The sequence below is a fragment of the Hirundo rustica genome, chromosome 1 (genome assembly GCF_015227805.2).
Source record: "Hirundo rustica isolate bHirRus1 chromosome 1, bHirRus1.pri.v3, whole genome shotgun sequence".
In the NCBI taxonomy this organism is placed as follows: Eukaryota; Metazoa; Chordata; class Aves; order Passeriformes; family Hirundinidae; genus Hirundo; species Hirundo rustica.
Genome location: NC_053450.1, coordinates 107,841,411 through 107,859,336, shown reverse-complemented (window position 1 = coordinate 107,859,336; position 17,926 = coordinate 107,841,411). Strand labels below are relative to the sequence as shown.

Genomic DNA, 17,926 nt, shown 5'->3' with positions numbered 1-17,926 from the left:
GGGCAGGCGGGAGCCGGCGAGGCGCGGCCCGAGCGGGGCCCGCGTGTGTCCGACCCGGGCGCCCCGGGCCACAGCAGGCTGTGCCGGAGCCAGCAGGCCTAGGAGCCCGGTGTATCCTGAGGTACGTTGCCAGCAGGTCGAGGGAGGTGGCCCTGTCCCTCTGCTCAGCCCTGGTGAGATCACATGGGGCGTGCTGTGTCCGCTTCTGGGCTCCTCAGTAGGAGAGAGACATGGAGCTCCTGCGGCAGGTCCAGCAGAGAGCAGCAAGGTTGACTGGGGAGCATCTCTGTTACGAGTGTCATAAATGAAAATGATTCATGCTAATTGTAACTATATCAATATTTTAGAAAATATATTTTAGAAAATATTTGTTATAAAGTAGTAAAGGAAAAAGTATATGTGATTGGTGTTAGAAAGCCCGTTGGCAGATGCTACACGAGAAAAATAAGATACAGGATGTAGCTGGAGATAAAAAAAGAGCTTCAAAGCTGGATGGGCCGAAGTTGGGACTACTCCAAGGTAGGGAGATGGGCCCTTTGCAGATGTTACGTGATACAGGATGCCTTAAGATAGAACTGGCCTTGGGATGGACAAAGTTGGGACTGCTCCAAGGTAGGGAGTTCGGGTGGTGGTTTGATCTAAGAAATAATTACTTTTTGGAACATGATGCTTAGTTATATAACACAAAACTTAGAGTGCACGCGCAACCGGTAAGGTTATTCAGAGGACGCGAGGAAGATGATGAGCCTTCATCTTCACCAAAAAGCCAAGAACACCCCCAAACAACAAGTGGAGCATGCGCTATGTAGTATAGTGACGTAGATTGTAAGAATTGAAAACAGGAGGAGATTTATGGGAAATATTAATGAATATGTATTAGCATACAGTATATAAGTTTAAGTTGGATTACTTTGTTTTGTACGTGCGGAAGGGTGAGAAGCCCCCCTCCGTACCCCGGTCAGTTTTGCTTATGCTTTATCCGAAGATTACTTATCTTTAACTAATCACTGCCAAATTTTTTTGTATATGCTATAATTATTATAAATTATTATAATTTATGATTATAAAATGCTGCTCAAATAAAATTGCATTACTGCTAAATTCAACTTTGTTGCTTATTAAATTAAACATATAGAACTTCATTTATAACATGAGGACAGGCTGAAGAAGCTGAGCCTGTTCAGCCTTGAGACAAGATGACTGAGATTGGACTTCATTAGTGTGTATAAATACCTAAGGGGTGGGTGCCAAGGAGATGGAGCCAGGTTCTTCTTGGTGGAGCTAAACAATAGGATGAGAAAGGCAATGGGCAGAAACTGATGCGCAGGAAATTCCACCTGAATATGAGGAAGAACTTCTTTGCTGTGTGGGTGATCGAGCACTGGAACAGATTGCCTGAAGAGGTTGTTTAAGTCTCCCTCACTGGAGGTATTCAAGAACCATCTGGATGCAATCCTGTGCCATGTGCTCCAGAGTGACCACGTCTGAACCGGGAGGCTGGATCAGATGACCCAGTGTGGTCCCTTCCAACCTAACCCACTCTGTGATTCTGTGACCTGCTGTGAGCACTGTGGCATCTGGCACAGCTGAGCTCTGTGCCTGTGACAGTAGGACCGCACTGGCTGTGTGACTACCACTACATGGCTCCAATCACAGGATGCTTTCCTGGATATCCCTGTATCCATTGTGATATATGTCTCTGCAATCACAGTGCACGCTGGTACTCAGTAATTACTCAAAAATATAGAGGAGATCTTTATTTGTGCAATGGCTAAAACTTGGCAGCAACTCTCAAGCTTTGGGGTCTCTTGAGGTTTGGAGACACTTGTTGAGCAGAGCTCTTGCTTTCTCTGCCAGTGCAAATAGAAGGGGTGGTTAAGTATTGGAATGGACTGCCCAGGGAGGTGGTGGAGTCAACATCCCTGGTGGTAAAGGAATTACTGGTGGTGGCACTTGGTGACATGGTCTAGTTGACAAGGTGGTGATCAGTTAGAGGTTGAACTAGGTCTCAAAGGTCTTTTCAACCCTGAATGATTCTGTGATTCTGTACAACCTCATGCATTGTTCTGGGACTCGTGGCTGGAGCATGCCAAGTGTACAGGAGACGGGAAGCTGCTCCCTTCCTTGCAGCAGAGGGAGAGAGCATAGCCATGATGCAATGAAACCTGTTGGTCTCACAGTGGTCCTGACCAGAAAGGTTGCACACAAAGGAGCCAGTGGAACACACATGAATTAAACTGCTGCACACCCAGCATGGCATTGGGCCTGTGTTGTGCTGCACAAACCCCTTGTCCCTACAGAAGAACCTGAGCTTATTGTAAAGAAGGAAGCTGCTGGCAGCTTCCTCTCCATCCCAGCAATTGCAGCAGCTGTGAGGCCTTTCCCTCATCTACAGATGCAGCAGGGCACTCTCACATGAACATCCTTTCTGTTTGACAGCAGAAATGATGAATGGATTTTCTTCCATGCAAGAAAACCCTACAACAGTTTGAATGACCAAAATGAGGTAACCCTTTCTGCAGACAGGGTCTGCATTCTGCAGTCCATTTGCACTGGAGGCCTATTCAAGGCTTCACAACTTAAGGCTCTCAGTATCAAAAGGTCTGTAAGATTATCTGTACTATTGTCTCTTCTTTCATTTTTCCATCTCGAATAAGAGATGGTACTGGGATGATAGCAGTCCAGCATCTCCTGGTACAAAACAACTCTGCACTGCATTTCCCTAAGCACAGTAACCACTGCTGCTTTCAGGCAAGCTGTAAACAGGGCTTCAGAGAAGCAAAAGCTGCTCCAGGATGGCAGTGTCACTGCAGTGCCTTGTCAGGGTGATGTAGCAAGTGTGTTGCTGTGTAAAGTACCAGAGTATATTCATGTTTTTTATGTCTTGCTTGTTGCTGCAGCACCAAGAAATGGACATCATTCCACTTCAAGATGCTCTACAACTGGCATATCTTAATCTCGTGTAATGTAACTTCAGCTTATTCTCATCCTCTTCATAAATACCTGTCTTCATCTTTGAAATTGTACATTATGTGTAAAATGCTGACAGCAATAAACAAACCAGTTTTCATTTTGCAGAAGGGAAAAGAAAAATCTTATCCTGAGAATTATCCCTTCACAGGTGTCACTTTAAACAGGAAGATCCTGGCTGGGGGCACGAAGAAGATACAGAAGCTTGTACAGAATCCTTGTACAGTCCCTCTGAGGAACATGGAGAGCAAGAAGCAAAACCACTTCTGTGAGTGTTAAGGACTAAGTATGTAAAACTCTGGTGGTACCTTGCTATAAGGTGCTTTGCCTTCCAAAGACATTCTGTCCTCAGCACCTTCTGGGATGGTTGCTACAAAGTTTCACTCTGTTAAATTCCCATCTGTATGTACTGGTGCCTGCCATGCCCCCAAACATGACAGATCTCCACAAAAGCCCCTTTTGAGGCAGACTTCAGGTTCCCCAATTTTTTACCTTGGCAAAAATACCTGGGTGGGTGTCTTGGTTTGAAAAGACAGGTGTCTGCTAGGGAGAGTCAGGCCTCTCTAGGAATGGGGAATTCCAATCCCTTCCCTCCAAGGTATTATAATTTGGAAGATTAAAAAAAAAAAAAAACTTTTCAGTCAGAGCTATGAGGGAAGGAATAACTGTCCTTTACTAGTAAATATAACAGGACAGACAAACGACAACAGCAATTATAATAATAATAAAAACAGAACCAAGAACCCCAGGGGCTTTGTCTCACAAGTCCCAGGCAGTCTGATCTCTTGGGATCCCAAGAGCACCAAACCCAAACGGTGGAAACTCCGGGGCTGATGGCTGGAAACGGTGGGGTGTCCCCAGCAGGCAGGGGGTTGTCCCGGCAGGCAAAGTGAGCAGTGCTGAAGAAGCTGCGGCAACTGGACCCGGGCTGACCCAAAATCCAGCAGGGCAGGCGAAAAAACTCCGAATTCCTGGGCACTCCAACAGAGGATAGAATTCCCAGGACCGAACCCCTCCGTTAACCGTGGAATCCACACAGCTACCAGTCACTCGACCATCCTCCATGGAAAACCGAGAGCCGAAAAGAACCACCACCCTCAGCCCCTGGGAGCCTTTTCCTCCCGCTAAACTAAGTGATCCACCTCTTTTGTACAGGTTAAGCACCCTTTAACTATCAGTATTTAGTCTCCTAGCAACTTATGGGGGGGAAAAATTCCACAGGAAAACTTAACCCCCAACAGTGGGAGACAGCAGTCCTCCCGCACCATCTTCCTGCCTGCGGCTTCCCGAACCTCCAGGTTGTAGTGACAACTGTCGTGGCCATGGTGCACTTCTGTTTTGACTTGCGGGAAAAGATTCAGGAACTATTAGGATGAGTGGGGCAGGGGGCAAAGGGTTAAAAGAGGCAAAGAGAGGATGACCTACTGTACACTCACCTTGACTGTGTACTGACCTGGGAAGCACCAGGAGCATGGGGAGCACTGAACTTGATTCAATGAATCTGGCTCTGCTCCAGGATCTGAACTTAGAGGAGGAGTCTGTCTTCAGTGGTGTTGGACAGCCACAAGTGTCACCCAGAGCAGCTGGAAATGGGAGTAGGAATCTGTTGGATCTCAGCATTCGATCTGGGACAGAAGACATCTTCCCCAACTCTTCTTTGCCCATGCTGTTGCTGACACTTATTTGCAGTGACAGTATCTGCCCTGACCAGCCAGTAGGAAAATCTTCACATTTTTTCCTTATACCTGAGTTATAGTTTTTATCACAGAGATGCAGCTCATTTTGCTGGATGCCACTTGCACGAAGCTTTAAAATTTTGTGTCATCTGTGCCAAAACTCTAATTTCTATGTAGAAGCAGGTGTGAAAAAGTCTATTTCTCTGGCTGCAAGCAGCCACCAAAAGACTTCATATTTGCATCAAAACTGCTCCACTGGTGGTCAGCCCTGTCTGCTCATATCTTGCAAGCTTTGCTCTCACCCATTCCAGTTTGGATTGTTTTCTGTGACAGTGTGTTAAAAAATGAATTTGTTTTTATTAAAGCAAATAAAAACCAAAGTATCTAGATTTCATTTTAAATAGTTTAGGAAGATACAACCAGTGTATTTTGGTGCCAGAGCTCAGAAGGGGTGTTAAGGCAAAAGAAGTGCTGAAGAATGAATGGAAAGAGCCTGTTGGAATCTTTATGCTTTTTAAGATCCCAGTGAGGAAACCTGATATATTTAGCAATCAATGCTATGAAATTTCAGAAGGCAACAATATGGATTATGAATGGTTTAGTTTTTATTATAAAATATATTTTCTTAAATGGATAATATTAATCTAGTACATTCTTTTAGACATAAGAATAAAGTTTTTTATAATGAGGGTGGTGAAACACTGGAACAGGTTGTGCAGGGAGGTGGTGGCAGCCCCATCCTTGTAAACATTCAAGATCAGATTGGATGGAGTTCTGAGGAACCTGGCCCAGTTGAAGATGTCTCTGCTCACTGAAGGGGTGGGTTGGGCTAAATGATTTTAAAGGTCCTTTCCAATCCAAACTGTTCTGTTTCTAAGATATTTGATACCATTTTGAAGTGCTAGCTACACATTACCTGCCGCATGTACTTACTATTCCGACTCAAATGTATTAGGAACCTCAGAAACTATATTTAAAACTTATTTGTAAGTCATTATTGACCCCTTCAAAGTCAACATTGCTTTATTTGCCTTGAGCAGTTAAAAGAGAGTACTAAGAAATAGTAAATAAGGTTTAAGAAAGATCTGGAGCATGGTATTGTAGCACAGGGGAAGCAAATAAAACCTGGCTGGCACAACAGCGTCTACTGTGCAAAACTAGAACCCAAAACTGCATTCTGTAACATGAGACATGGATGAAAAAAGGCAAAGAACTGCTACACTGAAGAAAGGACTGAAGATTGGTTAAATCAGTTTGAAGGTTTAGGATTATTAGGGTTTTAGACTGCAGCTCAAGCAGAATAGGAGGTTAAAAGATGAGGTTTGCTTGAACAACAACAACAAAAAAGCCTGTTTTTCTGTTTGTTTTTAAAGAGAAGCAAGTTGAGCAGCATTCCAGTATGCTACTACTCTAACAGAATTCCTTGTTAAAAACAGCTGCTTCTTTTTTAGGTGACATGCCTGTATCTGGAAATGTCTTCTCATTTGCCCTTGAATAATTTCCCATGATGTGCATGTTAGTGGAAAATGGCATCTTTCACCCTTCTTACAGTTTTTAATGCCAAACTGCAGCATAATTTATGACAGTTTCTCAAAAATGGCTCCTGTTTCCAAGGAAGAGATAACTGAAAGAATGCAAACAAATAACCTTGATTCACAGACCTCTGCTTTTTTTCAGCTTGTCTTGACAGGCACCCAGAGTGTCCAGGCAGCTCTTTTAACCCTCATTCATCATTGCAGAATGCGGACCTACTCTTCTTGCAGTGAATTTCTTGCATCTTTAGGACGTAGAATAAAACATTAACACAAAATTCGTGCAAAGGTTGGCTGTATATCAAAAGCAGAAGAAGTAGTACTGGCAGTACTGATGTGTTACTAAACTTATTTACAGAGAAGGAGATGCTTTGCGTTAATGCAATGCTTACCTAACCTGCCCCACACAAACCCCCCCCATCCCATGGCAGAAAAAAGTCTCAGGGTCATGTTCCACTGAAATCAGATTATCCCGTATATAATTCAGGACAGAACATGACACAGGATCACCTGTTTAGCTACAGTAGTTTTATTCTGAGTTGGTCACTCATAGTCCAGGTTTTGGTGAAAATGTCCTTCTATGAGTAGAACAGCTGCTCAAGACTATGTGTCACATGCCATTATACAAAGCCTCAGGCATTTGCATGAGGCAAGAGGAGTTTCTGCTGCACAATATTGCCCCTATTGAGATTTTTTTGACCCTATAGTGCATTTTTATGAGTTCTGAAGGAAAGCATGTTCTGGAAACTCATGATGAGAAAATAACTTTGAAGTATTTACATCCCCTCATCACACCCTGTATATGCAGTCCTGTTAGATAAGGGGTAATTATTAAGTCCACTTGAGATGGTTCTGGAGCACTCAGATGAACAGCATAATTTGTGCAAGATCCTATAGGACATTCCCAATAGAATTTGGAATAATTCTTTTTTTGTCAGTATGTTAACCATAACATCACTTCTCTACCTAGATATATTGGCATTTATTTTTATGGACCTTAAAACACTCATAGTTGCCTTTCCTAGGGAAAAAGAAATACTGTGCTGTACAAGCTGAGGTTTTGTTACACTCCAAGTCTTATAGGAAGAAAAGGTGAGGACTACATAGGTGGAGTTCCCTTAATGCAATGCGTATGAGAACTTGCTCTCCATTGGTTCTCAACTGTCCAAATTTCTATTCTTCCTTTTATATCTGAAGTGATTTAACAAGATTCTCTTCCTGTAATGACCACTGTGGTTTTTCCTCACAGCTGGGACCACTGGTACCATCCCATTTTTGGTTCTTTTACCTTCAATTTTGTTCTAGGAAAACAGGTAACACAGTCAGCAGAAAATAACTTCCTGTTGTCACAATCACCTAATGGGAACCTAAACCCAACTTGACCACTGCGCGGTTGCCATCACCACTAAAAGCAACCAGAATCAGCTTGGGCTAACATAACCCACACAAGTGCTGAGACCCTGCCCTGTCAAGCTGATGCAAATCCTTTGGGCTTTCATTTGTAATAGCAAAAATGGTATTTACTTGAGTGCAGATGAAGCCCTGATTCTCAGAGAGAACACTGCTGTACACAAAGCAGCTTGTATTTGTCTTTGCAACTGTACCAGAACATTACTTGGTATCTCCTTGTCTGGCATTAAAAACTGTCACAAGCAGAATGCTTAGGCAAATTAACTACATCACTATGAAGGCAGCATTTTCCATGGTCCTAAAATGGTACAAAGATGAAATTTTCGAGACCAAATTTATGCCAACTTTTCTTTCCTCCCATTATAGTAACAGCATTGTTCCATAGTATTTAGATTTTTCCAAGCTACTGTTCATGATGATGATAGATTTTTTTTTAATACCCTACTTATATTTCCCTTTGAAATAAAACATCTTCTGGACCATCAATCAGGAAGTATGAAACAAAAGAACTACTTTATTCTTTCATTTTTGTAACTTACTTCCTGCGTGACTGTGTATTCTCCAGCATGTAAGAGTTACTTTTATAAAGTATTTTGTGAGGTCTGGAGGGTGTAATACTTCTGCATAATGTTGTAGGTATTCTGTTCCTGTTTTTTTTCCTCAGGAATTTTGTACATTCTGAAAGATAAGATTTTTTGGCAAGCGTCAGAGGAAGCTTAACTTAAAAGTACTATACTAACTATATAGAATTACTATATATTACTGGGAAAATTTAGAGTAAAAAAAAAATAAATTATATACAGGTACCTTCATCTTGAGATGTAAGAAAGAATTTTTTTACAGTCAGAACAGGCAATCAGTGGAAAAAATTCCTCATGCTTGCAGAAGACCCCCCAATCACTGGGGTTTTCCAAGGTGCAACTGGACACAGTGCTACATAATGTCATCAAGGCTCCCTTTCCCACCAAAAATTGGACTGGATGAACTTGGGAGGCCCCTTCCAACCTGAGCTCTTCTATGGTTTCATGTTTATTGCATTACTGGACTGCAGGGAGAAAAAAAAAATGTTTTCTAATATTTTCATTGCCAGTAAATACTGGCAGTGTTTTATCCTAATTTTTATTGTGAGTAAAGTCCCTTTTTGATTTTGCTCTTTAACTTCAATACATTACAAGAATGGACAAAATACATGTGCTGAAGTTTCAACACCTTGGCCTTTCCTGTAATAGATGAACTAGCTGTTGAGGGACATATGAGTCTTGGGCTAAGAAACCTCTAAAGACCTTGTCTTGGTTTGGAAAAGACAGGTGACTGCCAGGGAAAAGGCAAAACTTCCCTTGGAATGGAGAATGCAAACCCCCTCCCTCCAAATTATTACAATTTTGCAGTTCTGAATCTCAGATTTTATCCAGGTAGGAATGCTTGGCTCCTCCCACTGGGTGGAGCATCTCACAATGGGATGATGTAATTTTATCAGTCATGTGGTGACCCTTAATGGCCCATTAACCCACCGCCCCTCCCCGCCCAGGGAGGATGGGTCCTGGAAGAAATGAAGAAATGCTGCCCTGCCTGGTTTTAACAGCTGGCTCATTAACTAACAGAAAGACACCCGACCCCTCCCCCCAGAGTTACGAGATAAAGAAAAGCATCTCTTCAACTATTTTCAACAGTTTGGGAATAGAATACACAGACCCATAGTTGTGCAGGAATGGCCCTGTCAGCCATGCTGTATCCCAGGGGTGGAGGGGATCACACTGGCTCCATTGGAAGGTCCTGGAGGATGGGTGGCAGAAGGTGTCTTTTTTAGTAGTCTCTGTCATGGGCTGATTTTAAGAACTTGAATCACAAAAGGGGACAAGAAAAACTTGTAAAAACTGTACTCCTGAACCCATGATGGCAGTGCCCACTGTAGTCACTAAAAACAAATAGCTCCTGCTTAAAACTTGGCACAGACTCATTACAAAAACGAACACAGAAAATCCTGCCAATCTCTCCTGGTGTGCTGCCAGAAGTATGTTAGTACTGAGATATGGATTGGAACATATTTGAACTTGTTGTTCTAATAAACTTGCACAGATTCTTGACTAGTTTTCTGATACAGAAACATCTCCTGACCTTTGGGCATCTCTTCCTAGGAGCGATCATCTTCCTTTGTGTCACCAAGACTATCACCTCTGTTTCTCATTAAATAAGGGTCAGTGCCGCTCTCTCTTGCTAAAATCCAGTCCAGTCCTTGGTGTTGTAGATGGACATGTTCTTTACTGGTTAAGACTTGGTCTTCATGCTCCAAAGCACCTCTTAACCCTCTGCTACTGTTATTTTCACAGTTGGCTTCATACAGTCTTAGTGATCTCAGGGAGGCATCATTTGCATATCACACCATTGTGAGAGACAGAACAGTTAAGGGATAATGACTCAAAACATTCCCCCATTTGTGGAGAAGCCAGGGTGTCGCTAGAGGACATGAAGAGAAATGATACTCACACTCTAACTCTAAGGCAAAAGAGGGCTAACTTAATTACGATTACTTCGCTTATATAGATTCTGGACAATGACCAGGGATTGGAGAACAAGGTTGCCACCTCTCCATCCCACTGGCCAGGCTAGAAGTCAATCAGTTGTCTGTCATCAGAGAGGAATGCGAAAAACAACCACTTGTTTATGTTACAAGCATGAGAAGACTCCTCTACAAAAATGTAAACATTCACAGGAAGCTAATAGAATACGACAAGACCAGGGTGTTTTGCTTAAATGAAGGAGGTGAGCTTTTGGGTGTGTAATGGCCAGTCTCTGTTCTGTTAAGACAGAGCGTGAATGCTGGGCTATGATTGAGTTAGGAGACAATCACTGGAGACTGGATGGTGCATCTTGTCATGCTAAATTGTCCTCCCTTGCACAAGCCACTGGGTTGTAGGGCTCCTCCTCCTTGGATGTTCCTGGGGATTTTCCCCCACAATTTCTTTGAGACTTCCATCCCCACCCAATGGATCTGGTCTGCAGCCACCACTTTGACCAAGACTGTGCATCAAACAAGTCTTGTCCCTGCACCTACAGGTGATCTCTTTCTTTCTCTTCACTTGTGCATGTCCTTGGGTGATGTTGCACATTCATATTGCAATGCTTCCATGTTGTTAAATAACTATAGATAATAACAATAACCCAAATCAGTACATACCTGTTTGTTGTTTTTTTTTTGCAACCAAATTGTACTATAATAAACCCTACATATGTATTTTACAAACCATTTAGTGTTTTTTCATTCCAATCCACTCCAAGGGATCTATGAACAAGAACTTGGGTTGCCCTTGCCTTCTGCAGTGGGTTGTAACAACCACACATAGCTGTCTGCACCCCATTAGAATATACTGGGATGAAAGCAACAAGGACATGAGGCTGAAATTATTGACCCAAAATCACCCGAACAAGAACTGTGGAAAATTTATGTATTTAATTCAAAACAAAAGAGTACAAATCCATGTATCTTTGTTTTATTATTATTTCAGGTTTCTTCCAGGATGACTCATCTCTGACCACAAGCCTCGCATTTTTGTTTGTTCTGCTGCTGCCAGGTGTTGGTTGCCCGTTCTCCAGACTCCTTCAGGCACCACTGCTGGGGAGACTTGCTAGTCCCAGCCAGCACAAATGAGCCTCAAGAAGTGCCTTTCCTTAAACCAACATCCCCTTTCATCTCCACTTTTCTCTTTCTTTTTTTGCCACCACTCCTCCTTGCTCAGCTCTTTTGCCTTCAAAACAAATAGGTTGAGGTGACAGGTACAGAAAGAGCACATTTCTTTGCCTTCTTTGCCACTTACTGCTCTCCCCGCCCATTCTTCCTCCCTTGCTTGACTTTGTAAGATTATTTGAACTGCTCCCACAGGAGTGACTACACTTTATATAATCAGTCTTGAATTGGCTGGGTTATTCCAAATTGTTTACCAGCCAGAAATAAAAATAGCAAAGGAAGGTAACTATTTTTGTGATACTAAGTGACTTCTATGCTTGTGCAGTTTTAATGGTGCTATCAATAGCTGGGTTAAAGCCCAGCTAAGAGACATTGCTAGAGCAGTCTTGCTGTGCACAACAGATTATATTGCTTTCCTAACATGATATACAGTGCTTGCTGTCACAGGATTCCAGTCCCCACTCAGGACATACTGTGCCACAACTGTTTCAAGTGTGCAAAGAATCACACTGGAGAACAGCTGCGTTGGTAGCAGACATGAGAGGAACAAAAAGCTTTGTCTTGGAAAGAGCACCAGAGATTGTGTGTGCATCACTGACAACTGTACACATACAGAATTCTTCATGGGGGACAAGTAGCCCTTCATGTGGTTTATGAGTGTACTGGCCTACATGATGCTGGGAAAGGCATGGTTAAACAGTTAGACTTTAAGGAATAAGAGCAACAAAAAAGGATAATATGCAAGAAGCATTAGACAGAAGAGATCTAAAGGGATTTTTCAGCATTAGGGCAACTAGCGGCAAAATGACAAATTAGGCATGTATTTGCCGTTGGTTGCACTGTCCTTTAATTATTATGTGCTTAATTAAAAGTTCTTTTAAAGCTATTATTCTGAAACACGTGATTACTCTGAAACCTGTTTCTTGACCTCAGAAATAAACCTGGGCAAACAGAAGTCTGTCACTAGTATTACTACGTCAGTTGGAGATAGGCTTTTAAAGTCAATTAAACATCCTGAAATAATCATGCTGATAGAAGCTGCAGCTTTCCACAAAACCACACCTACACCACAAACTTTTGCCCCCATAGCTGTAACAGCTGGAGATATTGTTTATGGCCAGCATATTTTTGTTGCTTAGGTGTCTTGTGTGAGCAGTTATAACAGGAAATACACATTTTCCCATGTATGGCATCAGGGAGCGGCGTGGCCCAGGGTTGGGATCACATGGAGAGCCCCAGGAGACATGCCAAGCAGAGGCTTCCCCAGCCAGGGTCCATTCCACTGCCTTCAGTGAGGGAGCTGGCAGGATGGGAGGAAGCCAGCCACAATCCTCAGCTCAGGGCATCGGGCAGCCCCATGGGGATGGGCTGAGGCCAGGCTGGGATGTGTGCTTGCTGGCATGGGTCATAAGTAGGCTTGGTGAGGGGAACTAGGGTCAGATTCAGCCCTGTGATTGCCAGGCCCATGTGTTACTGAAGCTCTGAAAACTGAAATAAGGCTCCTTAGCACCATTTTTTTCTGTGTTAAAGAGGGTATCATTTATTTAAGTGCCCGGAAGGAATGAGGGATCACTCCTCCTAACATCCCCCTGATTGTTACAAGTGAGTTGCTTATATACAGCCACTACATGCATATTATGATTTGCCTATTACCATAAAAATTGTCCCCATGTCCCCCAAGTTTCCAAAGCCAGTCTTTGTTTTGGCTGCAGCTGTATTCCTCAACCAGATGACTCCTCTTTATCTGCTAACGTCCTTGCATGGGGAATAATTTCTGCCTGCCTTGCTTCTCTGCTAAAGGTCTGTAGACAGTGTCTTCTCTGCTGAAAGTTCACAGTCACAGTGTCTTTCTACTAAAAGCTCACAGTTACAGTAGAAATTGAATTAACCCTTTTAGTATCACATGGGCTGAACGTGCCCCAGGTGAGGTTGGTCAGGACTCTTGAGGATGGTGGGTGACCCCAGGCCCTGATGTATGGTGTAGCTTTTTCTCAGGGGAGAGGGAGTCATGTTTGTTCCCCACTTCCAGTTGTGCTGGTGTCAGGCGCATGTTGCCACTGCAATAGATGTAGTGCCTTCACTTCAGAGCTGAGTCTGCCTCGCACCAGGTGCAGGTCTGTGATAAGATGCAGCAATATCTGATGCAGGCTTGGCACTGTACTCTCAGGAGCCAGGAGATGCTGACTGCACAGGAGAGTGAGAGCTGTTGGTGGAGTAGCTCTCTCAAGCTCAACATGACCCAAGGCCTGCGACATGCACTGCAATTCTCTTTCCTGGGTGTGTTATGAAGGGTGTTCTTCCCCTCAAAGTGAGGTTTTCCCATCATTGAAAAAGAAGCAGAGACAAAAAGAAACACCGCTAGCGCTATGCCAAGACCATCAATTCAACGCAATGGATGTACCTGCATCATGAGCTCTGATTTACAGGTACATGTGGTGAGTGACAAGGAATTTGAGGGATCTATTACTCAGTCTCCCATGCAAAAGAAACATTTCCCCTTGGAAATGTGCCCACATGGATACCTTTACTCTACAGTCACAACGGAAGGGATTTATGAGCTATATATAAATGGCTTTATCCATCATTTTCTGCTGCCTTACTTTTTTGAGGAGGTTTTATGAGCACCTCCTCCCAGTGGTTGTTATCATTTATGAGCTCCCCTTATCAACCAGTACCCCTAACCCGTTACTGCTTACATACAGTACTGCCTCCCCGACTAGGTCCACCCCTTCCAGTTTCTGCTGCTTCTCCTCTCATACAGATCAGGAAACAAAATAATTTGCAGACTCAGTAATTTACTGGCAATACATGTGACATGCTGCATGAGAAGGAAACGCCCTGCTGCACACCAGAGAGAGGCTTGCAAGCTGCCAAGTTTCATTTTCACAGCTGAGTTATTAAAAGAAAAAAAAAAAGAAAAAAGTTTAGCTTTCTGTCTCATGACTGTTTTGATAAGCACACCCATAGCATGCCAACAGATGTAGTAAAGACTGTTGTGTCAGTGTTTAGGTCAGAGTCCCTTCTGAGTCAAAACGCAATGAGTTCCACTTTCTGCATTGGTATTAAAGTGTGTTGGTCCTTTGTTTCCAGATGCTGCACTGAAACATCCCTAAATAACAATGATGGGCAGTTTGGACGTGTAAGAGACTGGAAAGATTGATGTCTCGAGACCCTTTGGGGTGCATGTGTATGGGGGAAGGGGCAATTCAGGCCTTGTCCTGGCGAGGTGGTACACTACCCTGTACACTCCTCCTGTCCTAGAGCCTGTATCCCAGCCTGGGAGGGCTGCCAGTCCCTGACACACCAGAGGCAATGCTCCACACCCACCTCTGGAGCCCTTAATCCAGCTCCTGAGTGGCCAAATGACCGTAAGTCCCACTTGGGGGAATGGCCCAGGAAGGCCAAGGTCTATTGAAGGCTCTACATGAGGCAAGCATATGTTTTGACCCTATCTTCTCTTGGAACTTCTACCTGAACACTGCTGGAACCCAGTAGTGGATAGCTATATGTGTTCTTTTCTATATCTTTTCTGTCTTTCTCTCTTTCTCCTTCTTCTAATTTCCTCTTCTTGAAATTTTTGAGTAACTTAAAACTGAATGGGCTTAGAGTTTGCCAAGTTGAATGGACCAAGTTAATGCTTTGGGAAGTGTTTCACATTGATTGAATGTTGCTCTAAACATATTTCTAAAGTTCCCTGATTTTCTAAAGATGCCAATAAAGTATTTTTTGTTGTTTTGGCCTTTTGAGCATATCTTGCCAGTATTTCTCTCATGTGCGCCTAACTCAAGAGTAAAAGAGCAACCGTAAGCCCTTCTAAAGATTTCATTCATCAAGTCTTTTTAGGGCCTTACAGAAGGTCACATGAAATTCCAGATATGTTAGTATCCCTCAGCCCCTCATTCGTCTCAACATTTATATCATGTTAATTCACACAAGCACTTTTTCCTGAATAAGAACTCCAGAATCCGACCCATGTACTTTTATTTCCTTAAGTCGTACTTTTATTTCCTTAAGTCACTTAGGAAACAAGATTACACTGTATTTTCCCACCTCGTATGGATGCAGCTACAGAACAACTGTGGCTGTATTTTGACTGCTTCCTTTAAAAGTGGCTTTGCCTATTATTCTGATGCACTCCACTAGGAGCCAAGTGATATAAAATCATATGTGCTAAGGTTAGCATTACTTTGTTTCTCTAGTCCCTAAATTGGTAGCAGGATAATTTATGTGAAAACTCAGTGCAGAAGATGGGTGATTAGCAGAAATCCATTTTTTTTTGAGAACAGGATGGGTTGACACCAGGTGACCATCAAAGCCCCTCTGTGTCACTAGTGGACACAAGTAAATACTCAGATTTGACTCCACACAAAATGAAAGCTGAAGAAGGAAAAACCTTTATTGTTTACAAAGACTTTGCTTTATAGGTTTTGAAGAATGACCAGGGATTGGAGAACAAGAAGTTACCACATTTCCATCACACTGGCCAGGCTAGAAGTCCATCAGTTGTCTATCATAAGAAAGGAATGTGGAAAACCAAGATGTTTACATCAGGAAACTGTGAGAAAATTCAGTCAGAGCTGTAAACATCTCACAGAGGCTCACATAATATGGCAACACCCCTCTATCAGTTCTCAGCAGGATTGGAGGGGGGGAATAAAGGGGGGAAAAAACCTCTCACAGATCAAGACAAAGGCAGTTTAATAAAGCAAAAACAAAGGCTGAGTGCAGAAGGAAAGGAAAACAAAAGATTTGTTGTCTATGTCCCAGCAGGCAATACCCAGACGCTTCCTGGGAAGTAGAGTTTTACCATGCACAGTGGTTGTCCTGCCTCCAATAGAGACAATTCTTGTCACCTGTCACTGAAGAGATCCAGATGTGTTCTGTGCCCCTGCAGTCTGATGGCATCAGAGTACGCTGTACACCAGTGCCTACCAAGGCTTTTTACTTGTGTGGATCTGACGCACCAGGCAATCAAATCCACAGGGTACAGTAAGCCTGGCCATTCCTCTTCTCCTCCCGGTCACACAGAAAAAAACCAGAGTGTGCCATGCAGCACATGCCTGGGAATCCCTTTCCCTCCAACAGGGCAGGAGAAGACTAATTTCTTCAGGCATGTCTAGCTGCCAAAGCACTGACCCATAAGGATGAAGATGTACAAAGATGGTCTTCAAAGTTTTAGAGAAGACTTGACTCCAAAATTTGAGGTGTTGATATCTGGGCAATACATTACTGCCAAACTGTTAGGATATGAAGCTGGAGCACTTCCTCCACATGGTCTGTGTGCACAGGACATCCTTTGGATCTTTGGAGGCCTCATAATTGTTTAGATCAATGTAGATGACTTTCATCACCACTAATTCTTTCAGAACTGATGCCTTTGTCTGTGGTAGGTACACATTCCTCGCAAGTTCACAAGATCTTCCCTGAATGGGCACCTTGCTCTCACACTTGAGAGGAACCATCTCCAGAGACTGTATATTGCTGACTCTATTCCACTGCCTCAACTCCTCAGTTTCTAGCGAAGGATCCCAGCTGTTGGATTTCCTTACTCTCCAGCTGCTAACTGCTGCCCTGTTATCCCAGCACTGGAGCAGCCAGGCAGAAATCCACTCACGTGTCTGGCAGCTATGATCTTCCCACATATCTTGAAATTCTGATGAAGTCAGGGACTGGGTAATTTCTGCTTCCTCTATGAATTCTCTGACTCCTTTCTCCAATTTATGTATGGAAAAGGCACGGTGTGAAAAGCCAGTGTCCACAAAGGAAACGGAGAAGCCCTGCAACTTTATTTGAAAAAAGGGAGAGAGTCCACTGGGCCCACTCCCTGGGCTCTGTCTTGAGGTACTGAAGCCTCCTTTAATCCTAAACTCCCAACCATGTTGCCCTCTTCTTTTACCCATTGGCTGAAGTACAGCCTTCCTGAACTGCCTACTACATATTCCACCCCTTGAGCTTGCATCATCATTTTCCCTTAAAGTTTGGAAGTTCAGATTGTCTGGGTTCTGCAGACCCATCAGAAGCTCAGAGTGTCTGGGATCTGCAATAGATTTGTTGCAGACCCTTTTCTCCTATAACCCTAAAGTTCAGACGTTCAAGCTGGATCAAACTGCCTAGGTTCTGTAATAAACTCGATGGCCTTGATGTTCTTAGAGACATTAGACCCATTTCGAAGGCACTAATATTCGCTTTTCCTAAAGATCCCCAGAGCCGTTCTTCCAACACCTGATTGGCTCTTTCAGACCTAGGCATTAGTGAAAACAATCATCTGCACTATTCCCGGGTATGGAGAGGGATATGTATTTTCCTCATGCTCACCACAAGATACTTCCTCCAGAAGAGCAAGGCCAGAAATGCCAAGGCAAAGGACAGAGCCATTGTTTTTATTAACATGTTTTCAAGCCTAACTGAATAAAGAGCTAAGCAGCCCAGCCAACAATCTCTGTGACTGGCATAGGAACTTGATCTTGAATAGCCACTATAGCTATAGCACACTCCATAAAAAACCGTTGTTATCTCATGCCCCATCCTGGACATCAAAAGGACTGTGGTGGGTTCACCTTGTCTGGAAATCAAGAGGCCATCAGGCTGCTCTTCCACTCTCCCCCCCTCAGCAGGATAGAGTGGGAAGGAACAAAGATGGAAAAAACCCTGACGGG

The 17,926-nt window shown here is 43.4% G+C and overlaps 1 long non-coding RNA gene across 1 annotated transcript; it reads left to right on the top strand.

Annotated features, from left to right (window-relative positions):
• Positions 1-14,972, top strand: LOC120756334 (uncharacterized). The gene is made up of 3 exons (XR_005702129.2): positions 1-121; positions 3,122-3,238; positions 11,092-14,972. It is a non-coding gene; the product is annotated as an uncharacterized LOC120756334 (long non-coding RNA).
• Positions 14,973-17,926: the final 2,954 nt, after the last annotated feature.